The 26,139-nt window shown below is 43.7% G+C and overlaps 1 long non-coding RNA gene across 1 annotated transcript; it reads right to left on the reverse strand.

The window, feature by feature from the left end:
* Positions 1-16,709: 16,709 nt before the first annotated feature.
* LOC134483642 (uncharacterized) lies at positions 16,710-25,021 on the reverse strand. Its single transcript, XR_015644134.1, has 3 exons — positions 24,962-25,021; positions 24,752-24,853; positions 16,710-19,421 (listed from the first exon to the last, which is right to left on the reverse strand). It is a non-coding gene; the product is annotated as an uncharacterized LOC134483642 (long non-coding RNA).
* Positions 25,022-26,139: the final 1,118 nt, after the last annotated feature.

The following is a 26,139-nucleotide window of genomic DNA, read 5'->3' on the forward strand; positions in this document are numbered from 1 at the left end:
ATAACTGAAGGGAAAGACAAAGGACTCAGCCAACTAGTATTAGTATCTACTGAGCCATGATGCAGTGGGGCCAGTCCCCGTGGTATGTTAAACATCATCTTATGAATTTAAAAGTGTGTGAGGTAGCAATAGGGACATCCTCTGTATGCTTTGTGATCATTTTCAACTCCTCTACATCTTGGTTTATTAGAAAAATGAGGATAGTCTATGTTTCACCCAGGTCATTGTGATGGTTAAATAGACTGATCTAACCTGATGCCTAGAAAATGCTTGGAGATTAACTTACATAATAACATCACGATGTTATTAGACTCGTCACCACCAAGTGTTTTTCTGTTTCTCAACAGCTGAAAATGACTTTTGAGATTTATGTTCAGTCTCTTCGGACAGTGTCTGCACTGTTACTTGGGTTCGTCTGCAGGTGTTAATCCTGAGAGTAGGACTCAATCATTTCGAATGATGTTGACACCAAAGTAGTAATTCCATGGTTTTGGTGTTAGGTCTGACACTGACAGCCTATTGTTAGGGATACTGAACTGTTGAGTTTAGCCTGTGCAAATGATAATGCCTATTTCCCTTCTGTATAGGGGGTCTCTTCTCTATATGTTTTTTGAAGTTCTATAGATTAAGGCAAAGATCTGACAGCAACAGGTGCTATAATATACATTCACAGTGACATTTCCATAAAGGATTCTGTCAGCCAAAAAGAAATCACCATGAAGGTCAAAGTGTAACCCAGGTGGTGGGACTCCTATTCAGATTTTAGCAACATCCTGTATGTGCGACGCAGGCCTTGTGCCAGCATCAGCAATGACAGCAGAAGAGAGAAGTAAGGGTCTTGCCGAGTACTGGATATTGGCACTTAGAGGTAGCAACCCTGAGGACAGCTTTGTGAACAAGGCCACTTGGAGGTCTTAGGGGTCCTAGCGTTAGCAGAAATATGAGTATATGAGTTGAGTTCAAGATTAATGCTTTTCTATTCATTCTGCTCTGTCTATCTCCCGCTCAGAATGACTCTGATGAATGTAGTTTCTGAGAGCATCATTTCTATATGTTGTCTCCTATAACGAATAAGCTCATCAGATTTTCTCCGATATAAACACCATTTCCTACTTGAAGAATTAGCCACTTTCCTTGGTGACGGTCTGGACTCAGCCACATTTTTCTATAAAGAAAAAGTCTTTATTGTAACCACTCACTTTTGATAAACATATGCATCCGATATGTAAATGAATGTGTTGACCATGGCTATGTTCCAATAAAACTCTATGGAGACAGGAAACAGCCATATTTGGTGTGGCCTGCAGGCAGTGGTTTGGCGCCATTTAAAGACAGTCATTTTTAAAACATCACAGTCTATTTAGTTTCAGAGCTTTCTGTTTTCTACAACTTGCAAAGTCTTAACTAAAGATCCAAAGTGGATCTCCTGGTGCCTCTTACTGTGGAAGCCCTCTTGTCTTATTATAGGTCAGCCCTGATGGGAACACATAGGGAAAAGACACAAGCCTGGGCCCATCACAGTGAGATGTGTGTCATTAGAAGAATATTTTATAAAGGGCCTTCGAGGAGTCAGAGTTAATGCCCCACTGTGTATATCAGAGTGAGCTCCATGATAGGAAATCTCATATAGAGGGTGGACTCTAATTTCACAGGATAAGCACCTGGCCTCCCATGGAGGTCTTAGTTGGAAATATCGACTGCGTGGTAGAACAAGATAAGATTGACAGCACCTGAACCACCAGGATCTAGGTTGTGTGAGGAGAATTTTGTGCCACTTGAGGCATCGATAAACCTAGCCTTGCTAGCAGGCACCTTAGTTTTAACATCCCATCCCAACTCTGCTGAATTATTCATGTTGGCCTGATTCCCCTACTCTTTCCCTCTTTTCTGACAGTGTGTGTGTGTGTGTGTGTGTGTGTGTGTGTGTGTGTGTGTGTGTGTGTGTGTGACAGCTTTAGAGGTATACAGCCACCGTCTGACTTGTCCAAATGAGGGGGGTAGTCAGGCTATGGTTAGAATCTTAACAACCTGTCGGAGCCAGAGCATCTTTAAATCCTGTTCCCGCCACTCTCTCTCTTTCCTTCCCACGGAACACAGGTAGCCGGGAAGATAAGTGGGGATGGCCCTTTGGTATTTCTCCTTGTCCGTGTGGCCCTGCAGATTTTGATGACCTGGCCTTTGCAAGTTACATTGAAATTGTCCGAACCAGCTTCAGCTGGGGTCTGACTTGTTTAATGATTTGGCAAGAATCCAAGACATTGGAAATCAAAACAAAACAAAAGGAACTCCCTGGATCAGATCAGCGTACGTTATAACGGCGTGATCATTCCCCCATCTCATGTACTCGCTTATTACAGTCTGGACGGTGATTGGAAGGGAAGTCATTCACTCTGGCAATTCTGGGTCATTGTTAGACCATGCCTCTTCTATGAAAGAAATCTCAAACTGTGGAGACTCAGAGATCTCATAATTTCATTCTCCCAAGGCACTCCCCACCACCTACCTTCCTGGTTCTACCTCCTATCTTAAACGTTTTCTTAGAATGTGAGCTTCGTTATCCTTGTTCAGATTTAGCGAGCCTTACTTGTCTAGAGAGATTACCATCGAGAAATACAGTGATGTGAAATGAAGCTACTTCTGACATTTTTATGGCACATGATATACAATTCGGCATGATACATTAAGATCTTTGTAATAATTTTTTATTTTTGAAATAGCTGATTCTTTGGGGACCATTTAAAACATAATTCCGCAGATTTTAGTGGTATCAGGTATCTCTCGAGCATCATTTTAATTGATCTCTGGTGGAGGTTTTTTTTTTTTTTTTTTTTTTTTTTGTCCCCATCAACTGTGAATCAAACAGGAGTCTATCAAATTCTACCAGGTGACAAATCACAGAAAACTGTCTCACAAGTCATGACTGTCTCACAAGTCATGCCCGATGACAAAGAAGATTAAATCCTCGCCTTCAAGTCTAATTATGTGGTTTAATGAGTAGAGGTTTATAAGTGTGCATCAAAAAATAAAAGTAAAATTCTATGGGTGTAATTAAGAGGGGTTACGTCAGAAACGTTAAAAAGAGTAAGTAATAATGATTACTGTTTATAGCAAGCATGTTTACTGAGCTAAGCACCACCCTCACCCTTACACATTTTTTAAATCTACACAATATTTTGTATAGATGAAGAAAAGAGGCCCAGAGAAGTTAAATAAGTTGGTCCAGGGTAACACATCTCAGATGGCAGACTAAGGGTCTAATAAACAAGATCATGGGAGCCCGAGAGCACATCTCAATGCTGGGAAGATCGGGCCGGTGAGATTTATACAGAGTTGAAACCATGGATAGACTCCTTTAAGAAATGGACCGGCGCAGTGGCATAGAGACGGGAAAGGGTGAAGGAGAATGGGGGGAGGGGGATAGTTCTATGGAAGAAAAAAATCACAACTGGGAGTTGGTAACTTACTTGATAATATGGGTTCATATCAATATGGGGAGGTCATGCACAGAGGTGTATAGTCTTTGAGCTCAAATGAGAAGAGGGTAGTCTTAACAGATTACCCACCCTTCTTAGGCACTCACAGTGGCTTTTTCCCAATCTCTGTCCTCGGCTCTCCCCAGACTGCATCTGTAACCATCTGTCTATGGATTTCCTTCTCCCATGAATTCTCAGCTCCTAACCCTGGTGATGCCTAGTGGCTGGGGTAGTATTCCAGGGAGAGTTAAACCCTCCATAACCATCCCTTTGAAATAGAATTCAAACATTAACACCGATCTGCCCACTGAACAGCTAAATATGAATCTTGGGGAAACTGGGAGTAACCGGGGAGCATTTTGGGATGCTCTCGGGTTGCAGAAGCAGATTTTAGTTATCAGAAGGGGTCAATGCTCAAAATTCCCAAAACATTGCTGTTCTGAATGAGAACATAAGGAAGAGTAGGTAAAACTAAGATCTAAGGAAACACTAAAGAACGAAAGAAAGGTTTAGAAAGAGATTTTCATTTACAGAAATGGCTGGCCGATAATGTCATGTTTTAAATATTGGGAGATTTTCTGATCGTCTTTTAAAAACTCAGAAAATGTGTGTCTCTGACTACTAATTTTATAACTGTGAAATACGATATTTGGAGAGGTGCAGATGCTACATTCATTAGCAAGGTTATTAGACATCAGCCTTTGTTTCCTTTTAATAAATGAGTGTGTGCCCCTCAGGGGAAAACAAAACATTTCCATGGCTAATCAGTTCAGAGGAAGATAAGGAACATTAAAATGCCTGACTTTCCAAACACCCTCATGTCATCAGCCAATAAGGGATAAAACTTCCTGAGATGTACTTCGAACTCACTATGCTTAGCTACCAGTGCCTTACAACATCAGATATTCCCATCAGAGACCTCAGTTCCTAAGCTCTCGGCATTGCCCCGACATCTTCCCCTTCAGACAAAAGCACGCCATATTTTGTAGAGGTCCAGAGTTGTTTGTTCAGGATGGATTTGGGGGGGAGGGGTGCCTATTTAAGCTCTCTTATGTGCATCTGAGATATTTTAAATGGCCTCATTATCCAGCTGACCTTAATGCATTGAATTATGGGAACTGACTCCAAGTTCCCCTGTGTATATTACTTAGAAAATACAATTGCTTCGTTGTTGTACTTTTTGATCAATTACAAAAGGCCTGGCCTCCTTAGAAAGCTATGAACTTAGACCAGAAAGAAAAGTAACCAAGGTTATTAGCATTATAACTATGTTATTCTTACATTATATCACAGTAGTAAACAGCAGAGTACTTTATTAGGTAAGATAATGCCATAGCCACCCAGTTGTCTTATTACATAATTGATACATTTTGACAAATGTCCTGTTCTCGTGCATTCCGGACTACACATTTAACCTCAACTCAGAACAGTAACCCTACGATTATCATTTTTAAAAATCTATTCTGCGTAGGAATTAGAATAGCATATTAGTGTTTATCTACATAACATTTACAACTTCAACAGTTGGGTTAAAATCCAGCTTATGGACAAGCAAAGAATTGGTGGACGTGAAAGACAATAACAAGAAATTCCCAGAAAGATGAAGGAATAACATTTATGACACTAAGTTACCATACAAAGCTTGTATCATGAAACTCCGGGCCACATGTCAAAAGTAGACTCATAAGAAAGCAAATAGCGAAAATCAATGAAAAGCAAGGATACACAATTATCAGAATTTGAAAACTAGCAGTCTTCCCTTTTAAATTATACCTAGGATAAATAAATAGAAAAGGTAAACGTTGAGTCATAGCCGGTCCCAATCAGGAAGTCTCAAGAAGAGAGACGATAGAGAATAATCTTAAAGGCTACCCCACCAAAAAATAGATTATCAGAAAAGAAAGGCCGTCTGTCCTCCAAGGAGTCTTCCATAGAAACAGTGAATGCCAGAACACAATGGTATGTGGGAGAAATAACTGCTAATTTAGATTTTTTTTTTTTTGGTTTTTTTCGGGAGCTGGGGACCGAACCCGGGGCCTTGCGCTTCCTAGGCAAGCGCTCTACCACTGAGCTAAATCCCCAACCCCTAATTTAGAATTTTAAACTCATTTATACTAGCATTAAAGAAAGCCAAGCTAATCAAAAACAACGACTTTATGAAATTCGTAGGCAAATGGTTGGAACTGGAAAATATCATCCTGAGTGAGCTAACCCAATCACAGAAAGACATACATGGTATGCACTCATTGATAAGTGGCTATTAGCCCAAATGCTTGAATTACCCTAGATGCCTAGAACAAATGAAACTCAAGACGGATGATCAAAATGTGAATGCTTCACTCCTTCTTTAAAAGGGGAACAAGAATACCCTTGGCAGGGAATAGAGAGGCAAAGATTAAAACAGAGACTGAAGGAACACCCATTCAGAGCCTGCCCCACATGTGGCCCATACATATACAGCCACCCAATTAGACAAGATGGATGAAGCAAAGAAGTGCAGGCCGACAGGAGCCGGATGTAGATCGCTCCTGAGAGACACAGCCAGAATACAGCAAATACAGAGGCGAATGCCAGCAGCAAACCACTGAACTGAGAATAGGACCCCCGTTGAAGGAATCAGAGAAAGAACTGGAAGAGCTTGAAGGGGCTCGAGACCCCATATGTACAACAATGCCAAGCAACCAGAGCTTCCAGGGACTAAGCCACTACCTAAAGACTATACATGGACTGACCCTGGACTCTGACCCCATAGGTAGCAATGAATATCCTAGTAAGAGCACCAATGGAAGGGGAAGCCCTGGGTCCTGCTAAGACTGAACCCCCAGTGAACTAGACTGGTGGGGGGAGGGCGGCAATGGGGGGAGGGTTGGGAGGGGAACACCCATAAGGAAGGGGAGGGGGGAGGGGGATGTTTGCCCGGATACCGGGAAAGGGAATAACACTCGAAATGTATATAAGAAATACTCAAGTTAATAAAAAAAAAAAAAAGAAAGAAAAAAAAAAAAAGAAGCCAAGTGGACACAAGAGGCAATTCCAAGAGAAATTCTTGCTTGACTCAGAGGCAATCGCAGTAGAAAAGAACCAACTCTTGCTTGAGAAAGGGCTCCTGGGAAAGGGTCCACAGGAAGTCCATTCAGGAATATCCATCACGTGCTTCAGGAAGCTATGTGGAGGATGTGGGAACGACAGGACCATGGTCCAAAGAATCCATCGGAGTACTCCATGGCAGAGGGCCAGCCTTTGAACATTTTTGTTATGGCACTGGAATATGTATGACAGACATGATAGGATTTTCTACTACCTACCGCCATGCGAACCTTGCAGAAGCTAAAGTAGCCCAGAGCACATACAGGGAAAGAGCAGCGAAGAGGGAGAGAGTGACAACCCAAGACGTCTTCACTGCCCGTTCCCATGTCTTGCTTGGGTAGGTCTGTAGAAGGGACAGTGAGAGTAGAAGACATAAATGGGTGGGAGATGGATGTTTGGATTTAGAATGGATCATCATTCTTAATTCTGATCTTGTTTGATATCCGAGCATGATACAGTTGTAAGTGGGGTCTATGGGAAAGCAGCCCAGGACCCGAGGGAGATCTGTAGGAAGAAAATAGCTATTTCTGTAATACACACTCTTTTCAGCAAATCCATTGTCTTCTTATTCTTTTAATTATCAATTCATCTGGACTCATATCTGAATAACTATTTTCTGTCTTTGCTTTGTTATCTTCATATTATTTTTAATGTTTCCCTCTAGTCCCCCTTTAAAGACAATTTCAAGATTAAAAACTACAAATTACTGTACTAACTAATAAATAAAATTTCCTAAGCTTTCCAGTTTAATGTTTCATGTGTATTTTGGCATTCAAAAAAAATTATGGTGGGTCATCTTGCTAATTTTGAACTGTTTTGAATTAGCTTTTTTCCCCTCTGAAACACTAAAAGGGTGTCTGTAACTGGTGACCAACCAGTCTTGAATATGGCAGGCCTTCCACGTATTCTGGGTCTCCCTCGGGTTATTTCCCATGTATTTTAATCCTGTGTTGGTTGTGGAGTGAGGGCCTGTAGCTTGGCTTTTTTTTTTTTTTTTTTTTTTTTTTTTTACATTTTATTTATTTATTTTTTTTATTAACTTGAGTATTTCTTATATACATTTCGAGTGTTATTCCCTTTCCCGGTATCCGGGCAAACATCCCCCTCCCCCCTCCCCTTCCTTATGGGTGTTCCCCTCCCAACCCTCCCCCCATTGCCGCCCTCCCCCCACCAGTCTAGTTCACTGGGGGTTCAGTCTTAGCAGGACCCAGGGCTTCCCCTTCCATTGGTGCTCTTACTAGGATATTCATTGCTACCTATGGGGTCAGAGTCCAGGGTCAGTCCATGTATAGTCTTTAGGTAGTGGCTTAGTCCCTGGAAGCTCTGGTTGCTTGGCATTGTTGTACTTTTGGGGTCTCGAGCCCCTTCAAGCTCTTCCAGTTCTTTCTCTGATTCCTTCAACGGGGATCCTATTCTCAGTTCAGTGGTTTGCTGCTGGCATTCGCCTCTGTATTTGCTGTATTCTGGCTGTGTCTCTCAGGAGCGATCTACATCCGGCTCCTGTCGGCCTGCACTTCTTTGCTTCATCCATCTTGTCTAATTGGGTGGCTGTATATGCATGGGCCACATGTGGGGCAGGCTCTGAATGGGTGTTCCTTCAGTCTCTGTTTTAATCTTTGCCTCTCTATTCCCTGCCAAGGGTATTCTTGTTCCCCTTTTAAAGAAGGAGTGAAGCATTCACATTTTGATCATCCGTCTTGAGTTTCATTTGTTCTAGGCATCTTCCGCTTGGCTTCTTTAAAATCCCCCTGGCTACCCTCAGCGGAGCAGTGCCTTGACCGTGAAACCTTCTTTCTTCTCTTTGTTAAGAAGGCCGATTCTTCCTGTAAACTCATCTGGTTCAAGGGACTTCCAGGTGCCCAGTGTCTCGGCCCTCCCAGTCACAAGTCTTTAGTCAGATTCTCTGAAGGCTTCTTTCTCGTTTGTCTCTGTGGCAGGGTAGATAGCCTCCAGTCCGTAGTGTCTCCACTGGAGACTCCAGACTTCTCTGGCAAACGTTGTACTCTTGCCCTCCCTTGGCTGTGGGCACTGGGGGGGCAAGGCGCGGCACTCCTGCCAGGCCAAATACTGTCGTTTATGGCATCTTTCGGTGCTCAGTTCTCTCTCCCTCCCTTCTGCTTGACTGTTCTTTCTTCTTACTTCTCCCTCTGCCGTCTCCCCTTCTTTCTTCCTCTTCTGTTTGTTTGCTCGATCTCACTCTCGATCTCACTCCCTCTCCCTCCCCTCCCCCTCCCCTCCCCCTCCCTCTTCCTCTCCCCTCCCCTCTCCCCTTCCTTCTCCCCTTCCCTCTCCCCTCTCCCTCCCTCCCCTTCCCTCTCCTTCTACTTCTCCCTCTCCCTCTCCCTCCCTCCCCCCTTCCCTCCCCTCCCCCTCTCACCTTCTCACCCCTCCCTTTTTCAAGATTACAAGAAAAATAAGCAGGGATGTACAGCCATTAATCCCAGCACTTGGGATGCTTAGGCAGGAGGATGACTGAATTTGAGGCCAGCCTGGTCTACAGAGAGCTCCAGGTCAGCCCGGGACCTACACAGAGAAACCCTCTCTCAAAAACAAAACAAAACACAAAGTATAGATATATGAACAAAGCAATATGTGGAACACAGACATTTCGGTAACGGCTGTAGGACTACTTTTCGTTTGTTTTCTGTTTCCGGTGAGGCACTGGGTACTGGGGTGGGGATATGCACGGTGCCTGCGGGCGGTAGTGGGGGAGGGTGTGTGTGAGTGTGTGTATACACATACATGCAGTGTGTGTGTGTGTGTGTCTGTATGTGCAAACGGTTTTACCTTCTCCACATCAATCCTGCAGCTGAGTCTAGCTCCTTTCTTCATTCTGTGAGAACTCTTCCTACTGCCCCTGCCTAGAGCTGAGCCCAAATGTCTGTCGGTTACTGTCTCATTATAGATGCAAGTGAATTAATTCATACTTATGAGGTGACCAGATTAGATAAGAAAACCTTGCCACTTCTGAAAATCTCAGGACATGCTAAATAAAAAATGCGAAGACTCGGTCGAGACTAAAACGTTGAAGAGGGGATGAGAATTTATCAGGAAAATGCTAAAACCTGGTTTTATAGTATTAAAGATGAAAGGCCTGAAGAAGGACAAAGTATGATAATATAGCACTCAGAAAGATATGACAATCATGAACTCAAAGTATGTAAAATATATAGATACTAGGGAGAAATTGGCAAAACTATAGAAATAATGAGATATGTTTAAATTTTTAAAATACATTTCTAATTAAAATAGAATTATATCACCTTCCTTTGTCCCTTCCTTCCCTCCCACTTATTTTCCTCCAACCCTCCCAACCCCTAACTCTCAAATTTATTGATTTTTTTGATTGTTGCACACACACACATAGACATACACACATATGTAGTATGTATATGTGTATGCATGCATGCACGTATGTGTGTATGTATGTGTGTTTACAAACATAAATGCAATCTGTTGAATGTGTTGTTTGTGTAGTTATGCTTTCAGGGTTAACCACTCTGCATTGAACAAGCAATAAGGAGGAGAGGCTATTTCTCCTCCTCCCCGTCGTCAAGAGTTGCCTATGGTTCTCTGTCTATGGGTGGCACATATGAAAATTTCCCCCTTCCACATTAATATGTCTACTGGCATTGCCAACGTTCTGGTCTTGAACAGAACAGCCATTCCTGGGACAGACTTTCACAGCACTCTTCCTGCTATTCTGACCCTCACAATCCTTCTGTCCCCTCTTCGAGGGTGTTCCCTGTGTTGTAGCTGCAGGAGCCCTGATACAGATATAACCATTATGGCTGGGTTTCCCACCATCCACTCATCTTTGCACTGCGTCCTGCTGCAGTTCCCCATGGTGACCTCCACTTGCTGTACCAGCAGCTCCTTCGATGAGTGGTGGTAGCCACACTTACCTGTGGGTATAAGGGTAAGACTGAGAATGTACTACGGAATTCTGCTGCTGGTCGAGCAAAGTGGAGGTAGGAGATTCTTTTCTAAAGTCTGTTCCCCTCACTAACCCTGGGAAGTAGGCTAAGTTTCCAGTTCCAGGTATGATTTCCCTCCTGCTGAGCGGGCCTACATCATGTTAGCTGTTGGTTAGCACCAACACGAGTGCCCCGTATTCCCATGTGATTATTGTTGTGGTTCCCAGGTTTTAAGGACGTGCTTAATTGCTTCCCTGCCTTGGAAGCTTCTGGAAACATGGAGGCTAGACTGCAAGAAACAGGCTTTCAGGCCCTATCCAGCCAGAATCACCTGAGTCTTAGGTCTTAACTGTGCTGTGTCTCCCCTCAACTCCTGAGAGCTGACCGAGGGTTGTATCAATAGTCTGCATCATTTGGAGAGTAGTTGGGCATACTGACCAAGCATTGGCAAGAAGGTTTCTCACACCTTGTGCTGTGACAGTCTACTCCGTGGATGTTTGCTTAGCCATGTTCATGCCCTTCCTAGTCACAAAAGCCAGGAGACAGAAACGACCTAATGTCCTTCAGCTAATGAACAGATAATGAAATTACAGTGCATACATACTGTGGAATACCATTCAAACTGAAAAGGAAAACGCAATCATGACATTTGCAGGTAAATGGATGGGCCAGAAAAGAGCACATTGAATAAGGTAAACCAGACAACCTAGAAAGACAAATGCTGATTGTTCTCTCCCTTCTGTGCTCCCCAGCTCGAATCCTCAGACATAAGCACTCAGCATGGAGTAAACACAGAAACCAGGAGAGCATGAAGGGACCATAGGCTGGGCTGGAAGGGGGAATAGTAGGATACAGGTGATAGGAAGTGGGACATGGAAAAATGGAGTCGTGGTTTCTATTCCTGCACAAACATCATGACCAAGAAGCAAGTTGGGGAGGAAAGGGTTTATTCAGCTTACACTTCCACACTGCTGTTCATCACCAAAGGAAGTCAGGACTGGAACTCAAGCAGGTCAGGAAGCAGGAGCTGATGCAGAGGCCATGGAGGGATGTTACTTACTGGCTTGCTTCCCCTGGCTTGCTCTCTTATAGAACCCAATACTACCAGCCCAGGGACAGCACCACCCACAATGGGCTGGGTCCTCCCCACCTTGATCACTAGTTGTAAATGCCTTACAGCTGGGTCTCATGGAGACGTTTCCTCAACTGAGGCTCCTTTCTTTTTGATAACTCCAGCTTGTGTCAAATTGACACATAAAACCAACCTTCAACTGGGGAGGGAGGAGGGAGCACAATACAAGTAGAGAAGGATGGCGTCTTAGTTAGAGTTACTGTTGCTGTGCTGAAGCACAAAGACCAAGAGGAGCTTAGGGAGGAAGGCTTACATATCCCAAATCACAGTCCACAGAGGGAGACCAAGACAGGAAGTCAAATCAGACAGGAACCTGGAGACTGGAGCTAATGAAGAGGCCGTGAGTGAGTGTTGCTTATTGGCTTGCTCGTCATGACTGGCACAGCCTGATTTCTTTCAAAACCCAGGACCATCAGCCTAGGGATGGCAGTTCCCACAATAAGCTGGACCCTTGCACGTCAATCGCTAAGAAAATGTCCTACAACCTTGCCTGCAGCCCAGACTTATGGAGGCATATTCTCTATTGAGTTTCCCAACTCTCAAATGACTCTAGATTGTGTCAAGTTGATATAAAAATCTAGCCAGGACAGAGGGACAAGGGACAAATGGCACCAAGGTTGTTTGATGAAGCCTCATGTGAGCATACTTTATATTTAGCTGAAGTTATGCTTAACACATATAATTGTGTTTCCCCACCCCCACACACACACAGCTTTAAGGAAGTTAAGTCACTTGGGCAAACCACACTTCCCACAAGAACCATAATAAGAAATTTTAACATAATCTAACACAACAGAGAAAGGACATAGATAGAAATGATGTAAGAAATTTAAACCACAAAATTAATAACCTTGATCTATTTAGTCTACATCTGTATTTCCATAAAGAGAGTATGTATCCCACTTAGCTCCACAGAGAATTTAAATTATGCCTTTCTTTCTTCCATTCTTCTTTCCTTTTTCATGGGGGTAGTGGGCTTTAAAAAATTTTTTTTCAAACTTAAGTTGAACTTGCTGCCCTCCTGCCTTGGCCTCTTGTGTGTAAATGAATGATTTTTTTTTAATGATCATGTATTAAGTACAAAGTACACCTCAAAAAATTGCACTTAGTTTTATCTTGTCAATAAGGAAATTAAAGTATGAATCGACCATTACAAATATCAAAAAGTCACAATGGAAAAAAAGGAAGTCTCTTCAACAAATGGTGCTGGTCTAACTGGACGTCTGCATGTAGAAGAATGCAAATAGACCCTTATTTATCCCCCTGCCCAAAACTCAAGTCCAAATGGACCAAAGATCTCAGCATAAAAGCAGGCATACCAAACCTGATAGAAGGGAAAGCAGGGACTAGGGCTGAACTCATTGACACAGAAGTCAAGATCCTGAACAGAACACCATTAGAACACAGAACCCAGGCACTAAGATCACCAATCAATGGGACCTTGTGAAACTGAAAAGCTTCTGTAAGGCAAAGGGCACCATCAATAGGAGGAAACTGCAGCCTACAGAATGGGAAAAGATCTTCACCAACTCCACATCCACTAGAGGGATAATATCCAAAATATATAAAGAGCTCAAGAAGCTAGACATCAACAAACCCAACAGTCCAATTAAAGGTGGAGTACAGATCGAAACAGATAACTCCCCACAGATGAACCACAAAGGGCTGAGAAGCAGAGAAAGGCTCAGCATCCTTAGCCGTCAAGGAAATGCAAATCACAATAACTTACACCTGTTAAAATGGCTAAGAGCAGAAACACAAGTGACAGCTCATGCTGGGGAGGATGCAGAGCAAGGGGCACACTCCACTGCTGGTGGGAGTGCCAACTTGAACAGCCACTTCGGAAATCAATACAATCAATGTGGTTTCTCAGAAAATTGGGAATCAATCTACTTCAAGACCCAGCTATACCACTCCTGGGAATATACCCAAAAGATGCTCTATCCTACCATGAGGACACTTGCCCAACAATAATATAGCAGCTTTATTCATAATAGCCAGAAACTGGAACCAACATAGATGTCCTTCAGCTGAAGAGTGGATAAAGAAAATGTAGTATATCTACACAATGGAATATTGCTCAGCTATTCTAAAAATGGCAATATGAAATTTGCAGGTAAATGGATGAAATTAGAAAAAAATCATCCTGAGTACGGTAACCCAGACCCAGAAACACAAACATGATATGTATTCACTTATAAGTGTATCCACTTATAAGTAGCTGTTAGCTGTTAGTTAAGTAATAATCATACTTCAACCCACAGACCCAGAAAAGCTAAGTAACAGAGAGAGGGCTCTAAGGGGGACACATGGATCTCTGTGGGAAGGGGATTTTATGGGTGGACTGGGTGCAGCTGGAAATGGGAATAGGAGGGATCTGGTAGGGAGGAGGGATGGAGGGAGAAAGCACCGGGAGAGTAGAGTGGAACTAAAGGGTGTTTGGGGAGCAATGCAGAAACAGAGCAGTAGAAACTCCCAGGATTTTATGAGGGCGGGCCTGGTGAAGACTCCTAGTTAGGAAGAATATGGAGACTGGAACTAGACAACTTCCAGCAGCGAGTCTGGGACGCCAATCCAGTCACAAAACCATTAACCTACAATCTACCCCTCCTGCAAGATGTGCTGGAGCAACAGAGGTGCAGAAATTGTGGAAGTGACCAACCACTGACTGGTCTAACTTAAGGGCCATTCCACAAAACGGAGTCCATGCCCGACACTGCCTGGATGGCCAGGAACTGGAGGCTGAATAACCCAGAGACCTAGGATAGAAAAAAAATCAGTGAAATGATTCCTAACGATATTCTGCTCTACTCTTAGATTAGCACCTCCTCATCAGAAAGGCTTCTTTAGGCAGCCAATGGGAACAGATGAGGAGACCCACCGCCAAACATTAGGTGGAGAGAGTGCCAAAATTGGAGATCTTCATGGGGCCCACCCCCTCGGAGCTCAGGGAACCCCTTGGATGATGAGGAGGAAGAGTTCTAGGAGCTGGAGGCCTTGAGGACATCAGGGAAACACAGCCCCTAGAATCCACTAAGCAAGGCTCAAAGGGGCTCACAGAGACTGAAGGCACACATGGAGCCTGCATGGGTCTGCTCTAGGTCCTCTGCATGCATGTTACGATTGTATAGCTTAGTGTTTTTGTGGGACTCCTAAGAGTAGGGGTGTCTCTGACTCTTTTGCCTGCTCTTGGGACCCTTTTTCTCCTACTGGGTTGCCTCACCTAGCCCTGAGATGAGGGCTTGTGCCTAGTCCCATTGTAACTGTGTTCTGTTGTCCCTGGGAGGCCTGGAAGGGAAACAGGAGTAGATCTGGGGGAGAGGAGAGGTGGTGGTAGGGAAATGTGAGGGGTAAACAGTAGGGGGAAACCGGGATGGGGGTGTATTGTATAAAAGGAGAATTTTAAAAAAGAATACCAAAAGTGGCATATATGTGGTAAAACCTGAATATTCCTTGATAATTTATGATTAAAAGTAAAATATTTCTACTGCACCAAGTCCCTCTGCTCACTGCTTAAATCTAATACTGAGGCTGGAGAGGGTGCTCAGTGGTTGAGGTCACTGCCTGCTCTTGCAGAGGATCCACGTTCAATTCCCCACACCCACATGGCAGCTCGAAGCTGTCCATAACTCCGGTTCTAGGTGATCCAACACCCTCTTCAGACCACCATGGGCACTCAGCATGCATGCTGTGCACAGACAAGCATACAGAGAAGACACCTATGCACATCATTTCTTTTTTTTTTTAAGTTAAAGCAATTAAAAGCCAGTATTAAAGAGACAAAGCCAAGGAATCCAAGGTTAGACAATGGCTGGCATCCTAGGAAGGTGGGAAGGAAGCTATTTCTCATCAAAGACCATGTTTAGGAACTCGGGTGTGCAACAGAACTTTCGCATGCTGAGAAACCTGAGAGGACACAGTCGGTAGGGACTGTGCGGAGCCCAGCTGGCATCAGACTGTGTGTCTCCTTTTTCTACCCAGCTGGCCAAACCATTGAATTCCTGTGGCCAGTTACCATAACTTTTAGAAAGCGTTACTTTTTTACAAGTTAACGATCACACCCGTTTCCCTGTTTCAGAGTAGCACTAAAGAATAAAGAGACACATTATATCGTCTGATGCTATTTAAAGGTCACTAGACACTCCAGGCTCTAGAAGTCTAAAGAACTGTTATTTACCAGTAGACATTTTAATTGTCTCAAGCTTTCATTGTCTTGAATGTTGGTCAAAGGAAGTAACCACAGGGTAGGATTCCAAAAGGAGCCAGGTTACAGTACCACAGGAGAAACTTTTAAAAAGATTTAAATAAACATGAAATTTTAAAGTGCTGTCTATTAAAGTTCATGAGCAACAACAAAGTGACTTTAAACGTAAAGCTTTAAATGTATTTGTGGTGTTAACTGGAAACAAGACCAACCTGGTGGGAATTAAGCATACATGAGGCTGAAAGGGATTACAATGTAAGTTCAAAGTTCCTAACAATTTGAAAATGGCAGCTGTCCGGGGCTGTAGCGATGGGTCAGCAGTCAAGAGCATGGGCTGCGCTTGGGGAAGACCCAGGTTCAGTTCTCTGCACCCACAGGGCAGTTCACAGCCGTCCCATGGGCTCTAGCCATACACACTGTACACACACACACACACACACACACACACACAAGCACGCATACACATAATTTTTTTAATTCTTTTCTTTTAAAATGGCAGCTGGACTTATAACTTTAAAACACCAGGGAGGTTGGAAACTACATCACTTGTTAGAATTATGATTGGTTCTAACAGCAGTTATTTTGAAAAGGGAAGATTGGGTACACTGTGAGCCTAGGGCTAATTTAGGGGGAGAGCCCCCTTTGTAGGTCAGTGGAAGTTAACCTTTCAGAGGTCAACAGGGAAGAGAAAGGTGACTTCTGCAGCCCAGTTCAAAGGTTGGACCAGACTCCAAGGTCTGAGTAACAGTGACCTCCAATACCACTGTGAGCACTTTGAACTGTGTCAAGCTTATGAAGCTGGAATAAGCTCGAGACCACCTGTAACTCCACTTCTAGGGCATCCAATGACCTTTATAAAGTCGCCCCTCAACCAGATACCAGGCACACATACATGTAATATTTTAAACAATTCTATATGGACAGATAAATATAGATATAGGGTCAACATATGTGTGTGCATTTACACAGTCATCTTTACACAATTGTTGGTGTGTATTTGTGAAATAGACTGGAAAGAAAGTGGAGTGACAAAAACAGAAATTAATAAAACTAAAAGTAATTAAATAATAGAGGTCAATTAACTAAAACATTGCCTTTGAATAGCCCACCAAAAAGCCGTGACAAATACAAAAACATAGATTCATAACTATGGGGTCAATATAGAAATACAAGTTATACAGAATAATTTTGTCATTCATAAATACCATAAAGAATTCATGCCAGTGAATTTAACAACATTTCTACTGTACTTTTCCCAGGAACATATAAACAAGAAAATGATTCAGACATAGGCTGTCAGTCGATGGTAGAGCACTTGTCTAGCATGTGTAAGATCAGCAACTGAATTCCTAGTCACGCCATAAAAACAAAGGAATCCACAGCAGGCCGTATACTGCAGTTATCAGAATGGCGCTGTGTAAGTCTTCTGTCTCCTTTCTGGGGTTTTCGGAATGCAGAAGGAATGGTATATCAAATGTTACCGAACACACTCATGCCACACCCTCTGACATAAACTTGATTGGAGCTCAGCATATTTTATGTATTTTATTTCCTTCTGCCTGACCTCTTTGTCTCTCTCCGCTGAGCCAGAACGAGGTTGGAGAGAAGACGGATGTCCTCTGCGGTCTGCCTCAGACCAGTGTGATCACAGATGTGTGTTGGATTGTTTCCTACAGTTTACTAATGAAACGTACTTTAAGAAAACATATTTCAAGGTTATAAGTAAATGGGGTGTGTGTGTGTGTGTGCATGTGTGTGTGATGTACATGTGTGTGTGATGTACATGTGTGTGTGTGTGCGCGCGATATGTGTAGTGTATGTGTGTGATGTGTGTGTGTGTGTGATGTGTGTGTGTGTGTAGGGGAGGTTCCAACTTCTTACTGTTGACAATTGAATCTGCTACAATCAATGGGCAAACACATTCATGGGGGAAAGCCATATGAACTATGAAGATGGCTAAAGCTGAAATGTGATCTTCATGTGGGAAAGGAACATGGAAGGCAGTAGGTAATCTATTTTAGAGGGAAATGAAGTAAGTTGCAGGGAGAGGGGAAGCCTGGAAAACAGATGGTAGCCCGGGACAGAATTCTTCATCTTTATTAGATGAAATTAAAAAAAAAAAAAACAATTGAGAGCAATTGATTCCCTCTGTGGTGGATCCAGGTCTAGGGGCATGAGGGATCTTCTCTGCATTGGCTGCTCCACGGGGCTCTCTATGTAAATCCAGACAGTGTAAGATTTTATATGGGGCTTGCAGAGCTAGCTCGGTGGTAGGAGCACTGACTGCTCCTGCAGAGGTCCTGCATTCGTTCCCAGCACCTATGTGGCGACTCACGACCACCTGTAACTTCACCCAATGACCTCTACTGCAGCCGACTCTCAGGCACCAGGCACACATACATGTAATTTTTAAAACTATTCTGGATAAATATAGGTTCAGTATGTGTGCGTGCATTTACACAGTTATCTTCACACAATTGATGGTGTGTATTTGTGCATGCTTTCATACATCTTTATATAGCTGAGTTTGGGGAAGTCACATTTCAGTGGGAGAATTATAGATCTCTCACAACTACTAGAAAGTTACAAACTGGGCGGTACTGGAGTGGGAGGCACTGAAGCAGGAGGAACTGGAGTGGGGAGTACTGGTTCAACAAGAACAACTTAAAGCAGTCAGAAACGTTATGCCAGGTAAATAACATTTTCCTTTTCTATGTATTTTTGGCGTTCCATTTTTTTAGAGAATCAATATGTATTCTTCACATGAAATGAGTGGTCCCATCACGACATTATTATGGCATTGTTCTGTTATCCTCATCAATAATATAAAAAATGTTTCGAGTCAACATGGAACATCTTTGTACCTTTTCTGTTGGATGAAGTGCATGAAGTTGGGAAATAGCATCTGTAGATATGTGTGTATGCACATATGTGTACATATATGTGTGTATGCATATATGTGTGTATATTATATATATATGCTTTTGTTTAAATGTCAGAATCTCACAATCTGAGGGATTAGCATCCCCCTTAAATTTGACCGAGCTCGTGATTCCTTCCCATCTAACTCCTCTTTAACTATCCAACTATACTGTTGTCCTTCTGACCATTTTTTTTCCGTACTTTCCGTAAAAGAGTTTGGCCAATGGAAAGGGAAAAGCTGAGGTAAACTTAGAAGGTTTAATCAAAGCTTTTTCTGGACAGCATGAGCAATCAGCAGACGTTGAGCTAGACCAAATGAAATGTCGTTCAGATGGAAACAGCCAGAGCTTGCAGCTTTCCCTACAGACAGCGTGACTCCAAAACGCACCCCCCCCCTCCTCCTCAGCACAGGCTTCCCCAGCACTGAATGTGAACGAAGTCCGGGTTGTTGGCAGAAGCAGAGTCGTGAGGGACGGGTGCTGAGCAGGGAAGAGTCGTACTACAGTTTGTCCTGGTTGTGCACAGAATGTGAGTCATAGAGAAGGCCGGGGGCCTATTTGACTGTGTGGAGGAGCTGTTCCCAGATCTCTCTTCTTACTTCTTCTTCTTTGGTAACAGTCTTCAGGCCTTAGAAAGTGTCTCATGCCTCAGTCCATGGACACGTCCTAATGTGTTGTGTTAAACCCCTGGGGAAGAACATAATGTAAAACGGTGCCCATATCAGAAGGCTCCATTTAAAAAAAGTATGGCCCAATTTCTTCCCACCAGATATAGTGTGTGTTCTCAGTGCTGAGGGTTTATTAGTTATGACTGGAGGATAGGAAATTTATTAATTAAAAATGCCAAAACATGATTAATTAAACTAGATCAGTTACATTGCTTTTAGAATTAACTGTTTTCAAATAGCTCTCCAAATTTTACAGCCAGAGGATAGAAATGGAGCAATCCAAAAGTAATCCAACAATTCTCTTTTTAGACTAAATTTAAGTAGATTAATCTGTATCCTTCCTCATAGACTCTGCTGTCCAGTTGGTCATTAAAACAGAAAAAAAAAATTTTACTCCTCAAAGAAAAAGTGTAACAATGTGGTTTTGAGTAGTTCTTAAATGTTGTCAAATCCACACTTTCTTATTTTGATATGCTGCCACCTCGCCATTTTGCTAACGAATGTCAGGAGATGTCTACCCAAAAGCAAGGCAAGGAGCAGCTCCACATATGTCCAGGGATAAGCAGACTTAGCGGAGTGAGAGGGAAGGTGAACTATCCAGAGACTGGTAATGGAAAAGCTGTTGTCACTTCTTTCTGAGCCGTAAGGACCAAAGAGAGCAGAGCCACTAATAAGAACGTAACCACGGACAGTCCAGGCTGTGCCATGAGACCAGAACATCGGTAAAACAGGATCTAATGTGAGGAGGAGACACTTACATCTCCCTCCTGCCTGCTGGCACCTCGGTGTGTAAGGAGATGCCCCTGAAGCATCCAGTAGAGGTCAGCTTCCCAGACAGATGGGGAGGCAAGAACAGATCCCAGAGTAAATACCAGCACACGGCCCATGTGCGTGCGGTTCTGCCCAGCTACCTATCCGTTCAAAGCAGCACTTATGACTACACACAGGAACCAAGGAGAGCGAAGAGCCAATATTGTTGACGTCCTGCTTGCAGTCATAAGTAAAGTGAACATCCCAGAGTTCAGAAACTGACACGGATACTCAAATTAGTGAGAGGTGAGGATTGAAACCATGATTCTGGAAGCAGTGGGTGTGGAAGGCCATCTCCTATGGTGACAGGGCAGAGTAAGGTTGGGAGTGGGGGACGGGCCCTAAAGACAGGGAAAATTTTAAATTGCTGTTCCTTGGGGAATGGGAAAACAGCATTAAATAGCCAGGGGTTGATTCTGTTTATCCTTTATCCATGTCTGTGCTCACATTTTTTTCTTATTCATTGTCCTGTGTTCAGCATAGAACCCTGTCACAAACCACTCCTTAGGACCTCTCTTGAAGCAAAGTACAGACTTTAATCCAGCCCTGAGTTCATATCTCTGCACTGACTGTGTGGTCTTGGGCGAGGTACTAAATCGAATGAGCCAGTTTCTGTCTCTGTCTCTCACTCTGTCTCTGTCTCTCACTCTGTCTCTGTCTCTCACTCTGTCTCTGTCTCTCACTCTGTCTCTGTGTCTCTGTCTTTCACTCTGTCTCTGTCTCACTCTGTTTCTGTCTGTCTCTGTCTCTCTGTGTCTCTGTCTGTCTGTCTCTGTCTCTGTCTCTCTTTCTCTCTCTAGTGTGTGTGTGTGTGTGTGTGTGTGTGTGTGTGTGTTGTGTCTTTTGGGGAGAGAGCATTGGATGATTCTCATGTAGCCCAGGCTAGCTGGCTAGCTTCAAACTCGATATGTGGCAGAAGACGACCCTAAAGCCCAGCTTTCTCTCTCTCTACCCCTGAGGCACTGAGGTCACAGAGCTGCAGCACCACAGCCAGCAGGGATTAGTTTTCGTAATGACAAGTGGGGACGGCATAGCATCCGTCACGGCTCCTGCCCACTGACCCACGGTGGGTGGGTTTCTGTGAGAGCATCACATCTTAAAAATCTCATCAGCAGTCAGTTTATCTGCTTTCAGAGAGGATATGGTATTTTTTAATACATAGAAATCCATTCACGGGGAAGTCTCTCCACGTGGTCAGGAATGGAGCTGAGTAATTTTGGAATTTTAAAATGGAGTGTTAGGGGGCTTGGTTTTATGCATCTCTTAGGGACTGATGCGAAGAGCAATTCTCTAAGAGAAATTTCAGAAATAAAAACCAAAAGCTTTGTCAGGAACTGGTGCTGGGTGAGTGAGTGTATCCTCTCCCGAGGTGACAGCTTCATGTGTGAATTCCAATTTCTCTGTGCAAATTGTATGTTCTCCAGCATTCGGAGCCTTATAAGCATATACACGTGCATTTCTGTACTTTCCCAGATATTTTTCCTAATGGGTTTGTGTTTGAGGTTGCCCACCCATACCCAGAAAAGCCACTATCGCAGCAAACCCAGGAGACAGTAGAGAATGGCTTTGTGCTCCTAGATGCGGATTCCAAGTGTGGGTGCAGGAAGGGGGAGGTCAGAAAATAGGTTGTTATTTCCATTGCTGGCAATTTAGATTCCGAGGCATTTCATCTGCAGTTCCCTCAAGTGTTGAATTGAATAAAAGTAGTAGCAGCAACGGAGGGAAGGGTGGCTGGGGGAGGGGCTGCCAACCCTTGCAGCTAAATGCAAAGAGACAGACAGCTTGCAAGCATGCATCCTTAGCTCGGAAGAAAAGCCACAAGAAGCCCGAGAGCCAGCTTTTACTGAAACAAGACATCGCCACAGTGAAACAAAACACTGACCAAAATCCATCCACACTGGCAGCACAGTGCAATTGCTGTGGGTCTGAGCAGGGCGGGCTGGGTGGATGGCAGCGTGGGGGACAGGAAGGAATAGGACTTTGCCGCATTTACAGCCACCCATCTTGAGTGGCTGAGGACCAGGCATACTTCACGTGCGCCTGCCCTAAGAATGACTATGTCTGGGAAGATTTACTCCTCCCTTTACATTCGGTTCCACCAGCACTGGAATTTGCATTGCGCCAGGCACTGTGAAATACTGATTGTGTATGGGGGAAACCTATTGTTTACAAAGATACAATATTCCAGATTCCTTTTAGAAGACATTTTGAGCCAGTCTTCCTTTGAAATATTGTCACACATAGTGGTAAACATGAGCTCGCCCTTAAAGCTCTTTCTTTCTTTCTTTCTTTCTTTTTTTTTTTCTTCTCTAAACAAATAGTGTGCCTGGTGGGTAAAGCAAACACAGGGGAAATGAATCAGAAACGGTGCTGGAGGAATACCAGAAATCTAAACAGGGAGAAATAGTTGGATACCCATTTATCTTATTTGCTTAGGATCTTGAGAAAATGGCCTAATTAGAAAATCAAGGAAGGATGAAGATGTAAATTTGGGAGGAACGTTTCCCCTGTGCTTCTAGGATCGCAGCATTTCAACCCATTCATTGTTTATCATGGCCGATTTCCATAAGACTGCAACTTTCCTCTTGTCCAGATCCCAGCATTCCCTAATAGACCCTGATTGAGCTCATTACTAACAGAAGGTGCCGTGTTACGTGTTCTAACAGCCGGGAGCCGGAGAGATGGCTCAGCAGTGCAAAGCGCTTGCTGCTGTTACAGATGGCCTGGGTTCGAGTCCTACCACCCTCATGGAGGACCACAGCCATTTGTAACTCTAGTGCCAGGGGAACTGACTCCCTTTTCTGGTCTTCACAGGCAGCAGAAACATCCATGGAACATACACATCCATGTAGGAAAAACACCCATGGAAACAAGTGACTCTTCTTTAAAAAAGAAAAGGAATTAAATTTTCACTGTCCAAGCCAAGGGGTCCTTCATTAAAACACAGAGTTTAGACAGGGAGGTGAGCTATTCCTAAAGCAAATGCATTCTCCCAGTGCAACAAGAACTACTAACACAGGAGTCTGGAAATAGAAAGGAGACAGTGTGGCCTCCGCCTCACATGGGTCTTGGCTTATAATGAGCCATGCCATCTACCAGAGAAATAACCTGATTTCTTAATTTCCTGAAGCTTTTTTAAATGGGAGTATCAATACCTGCCGTGTGAGCACATGTGAAAATGAAATTAGAAAACACAAGTCTTTTTTTTTTTCGGAGCTGGGGACCGAACCCAGGGCCTTGCGCTTCCTAGGTAAGCGCTCTACCACTGAGCTAAATCCCCAGCCCGAAAACACAAGTCTTTAAAAGGCCTATATGGTATGTGCCTAACTGGGTAGCGTTTACCCTTCCCTGCTGGTCAACTAGAAGAGGGAAAAGGCTCCCTCTATATGGCCAGTGAGCGGAAGGCAGGGAGCATGTAGGGTACTTAGTCCATAATAAGAGTAAGGTTCATTTGGTTCTGAATTTATTTTATTTTTAACCGTCCATTGGCTAGACTCCCTTCTGATAACTGGGGCATCCTTTGTTTATCTCTTATAGGAAATGCCGAATGGTCATTCGTATACTTCCAGGGAGATCTGAAAGATCAGCCGTTTGTAATTATGAAAAGTATTCTTTTTCTTCTGTTGGGGTTGAATTTGGTAACACAACTCCGGCAGCTGAGGCAGCCGGGCATGGTCCCACATACCTTTAATCCCGTACAGAGGAGGCAGAAGCAGGTGGATCTCTGTGAATTTGAGACCAACCTGGTCTACATAGTGAGTTCCAGGACACCAGTGCTACAATACTGAAAACTGTCTCAAAAAAACCCAGACAGACAAGCTGAGGTTCTGAAGATACTTACACTGTTCCTGTCTCCTTGCACACTGGTTCTCTGGCCACTGTCTCTATTTGTTGTGTATTTCAAATCTTTCTTGTGGCTGCTCTTGAGTTCCAGGTATTATTTTTTAAATATTTATTTCTTGACATACTATCTTTCAAAGTTTTGGGTTTTTTTTCTTTTTTTTCTTTTCTTTTTTTTGGACCTGGGGACCGAACCCAGGGCCTTGCGCTTGCTAGGCAAGCGCTCTACCACTGAGCTAAATCCCCAACCCCTTGGTTGTTTTTTTTTTTTTTTAAGTTGTGAAAACATCTTGTCATCCTCTCCTTCTGCTGCTATCTATAGTTTTTTTTTCTCATTTGTCATCATTCATAACTTTTTTCAGATCTTGCACCTTCTGGCCACAGAATGATTCTGAGTCTAAAGACTCAACATCAAATACGGTCTTTACAGTATGACCAGACAGCCACAAAGGAGCTGCACAGACTGAGTAAACAGATAGAGAAGGAAGGGTAGCCCCAGTATATAAGTAACCTTTCTCATCCTGTGACAGCTGACAGAAGGAAGCAAGGACGTATCTGGACCACAGTTTGAGGGGTTATGGTCCACCACTGTAGGGGAGGATTGGAGGCGGGGATGGAAGGCAGGCTGGTGACATCTCCACACTGTGGAGGCAAACAAAGAACATAATCTATCCGCAACCATTAGACCTCAAGACTCACCCCTAGTGGCCCACTTCCTCCGGGAAGATTCTACCTCCGCGGGCTCCACAACCTGCCAGAACGGCACCACCAGCTGGGGTCTATGTGTGTAGACACATGAGCCTGTGGAGATATGGAGACACTTCACCTTCAAATCGCAAAACACAGGTCATCCGGAGGTCTTCTCTGGAGGACAGTAACCTGAGCACGCAGACCCGTCATGGCGCTCACACAGTATCCCAGGCACGCAGACCCGTCATGGCGCTCACACAGTCTCCCAGGCACACAGACCCGTCATGGCGCTCACACAGTCTCCCAGGCCCACAGACCCGTCATGGCGCTCACACAGTATCCCAGGCACGCAGACCCGTCATGGCGCTCACACAGTCTCCCAGGCACACAGACCCGTCATGGCGCTCACACAGTATCCCAGGCACGCAGACCCGTCATGGCGCTCACACAGTCTCCCAGGCACACAGACCCGTCATGGCGCTCACACAGTATCCCAGGCACGCAGACCCGTCATGGCGCTCACACAGTCTCCCAGGCACACAGACCCGTCATGGCGCTCACACAGTATCCCAGGCACGCAGACCCGTCATGGCGCTCACACAGTATCCCAGGCACGCAGACCCGTCATGGCGCTCACACAGTATCCCAGGCACGCAGACCTGTCATGGCGCTCCTTCACTCTTCAGTTGTCTTTACTTTTTCTTGGCCACGTTATTTTTTCATATCTGTCATCATTCAAAACAATTAACTTGAGTAACTTTTCTTGGGATATGTGGCTGACAAGCATATCCTACATAAACGTGGAATGTTTACATTTCCAACAATAGATTAATTCTACAGTCATATTTCATCGATATAAGTATTTTCTCACTAAAACCCCTGAAGGTCCTATGTCCAATGTTGCCAGTAAGAGGCATGGCACCCCATCTACCTCTACCGTGTTAAGGAAAGAGCCTTTTCCCCATTTCCAAAAGCCTTCAGAATGTACATTCTACAAGAAGTTACATGGTGTGAGTGTCCATTCATTACCTGTCCCTGCCAGTCCAAAGTTGTATGTCTTCCATTATTCTCAGAGGTTATTCTCTTATGCCTCATTATTTTCACAGTGTTTGTTACTATTGTATTTACTTTCTTCTTTGGGAGCTTCTATTAACATTTTCTGTGCCCCCTTTCCTATTATTAATGCTTATATTTAAATGTTTGAATCATGTAGCTATTATAAAATGTTATATACTTTTAATTTCTTAGTTCCTTTAGTAATTATATATTTAATGTTACTGTAATCATTTCAGTTGCCTCGAGTTTGTTCTTGAGGGATTCCTTTAAAAGAGTTCATAGGGAACAGTTCCTTTGCTTTTTACGTGTTACGTTTATCCCTCTTTGTAGTTGAAGGGCAG

The sequence above is a fragment of the Rattus norvegicus genome, chromosome 19 (assembly GCF_021556685.1).
Source record: "Rattus norvegicus strain SHRSP/BbbUtx chromosome 19, alternate assembly SHRSP_T2T, whole genome shotgun sequence".
Lineage (NCBI taxonomy): Eukaryota > Metazoa > Chordata > Mammalia > Rodentia > Muridae > Rattus > Rattus norvegicus.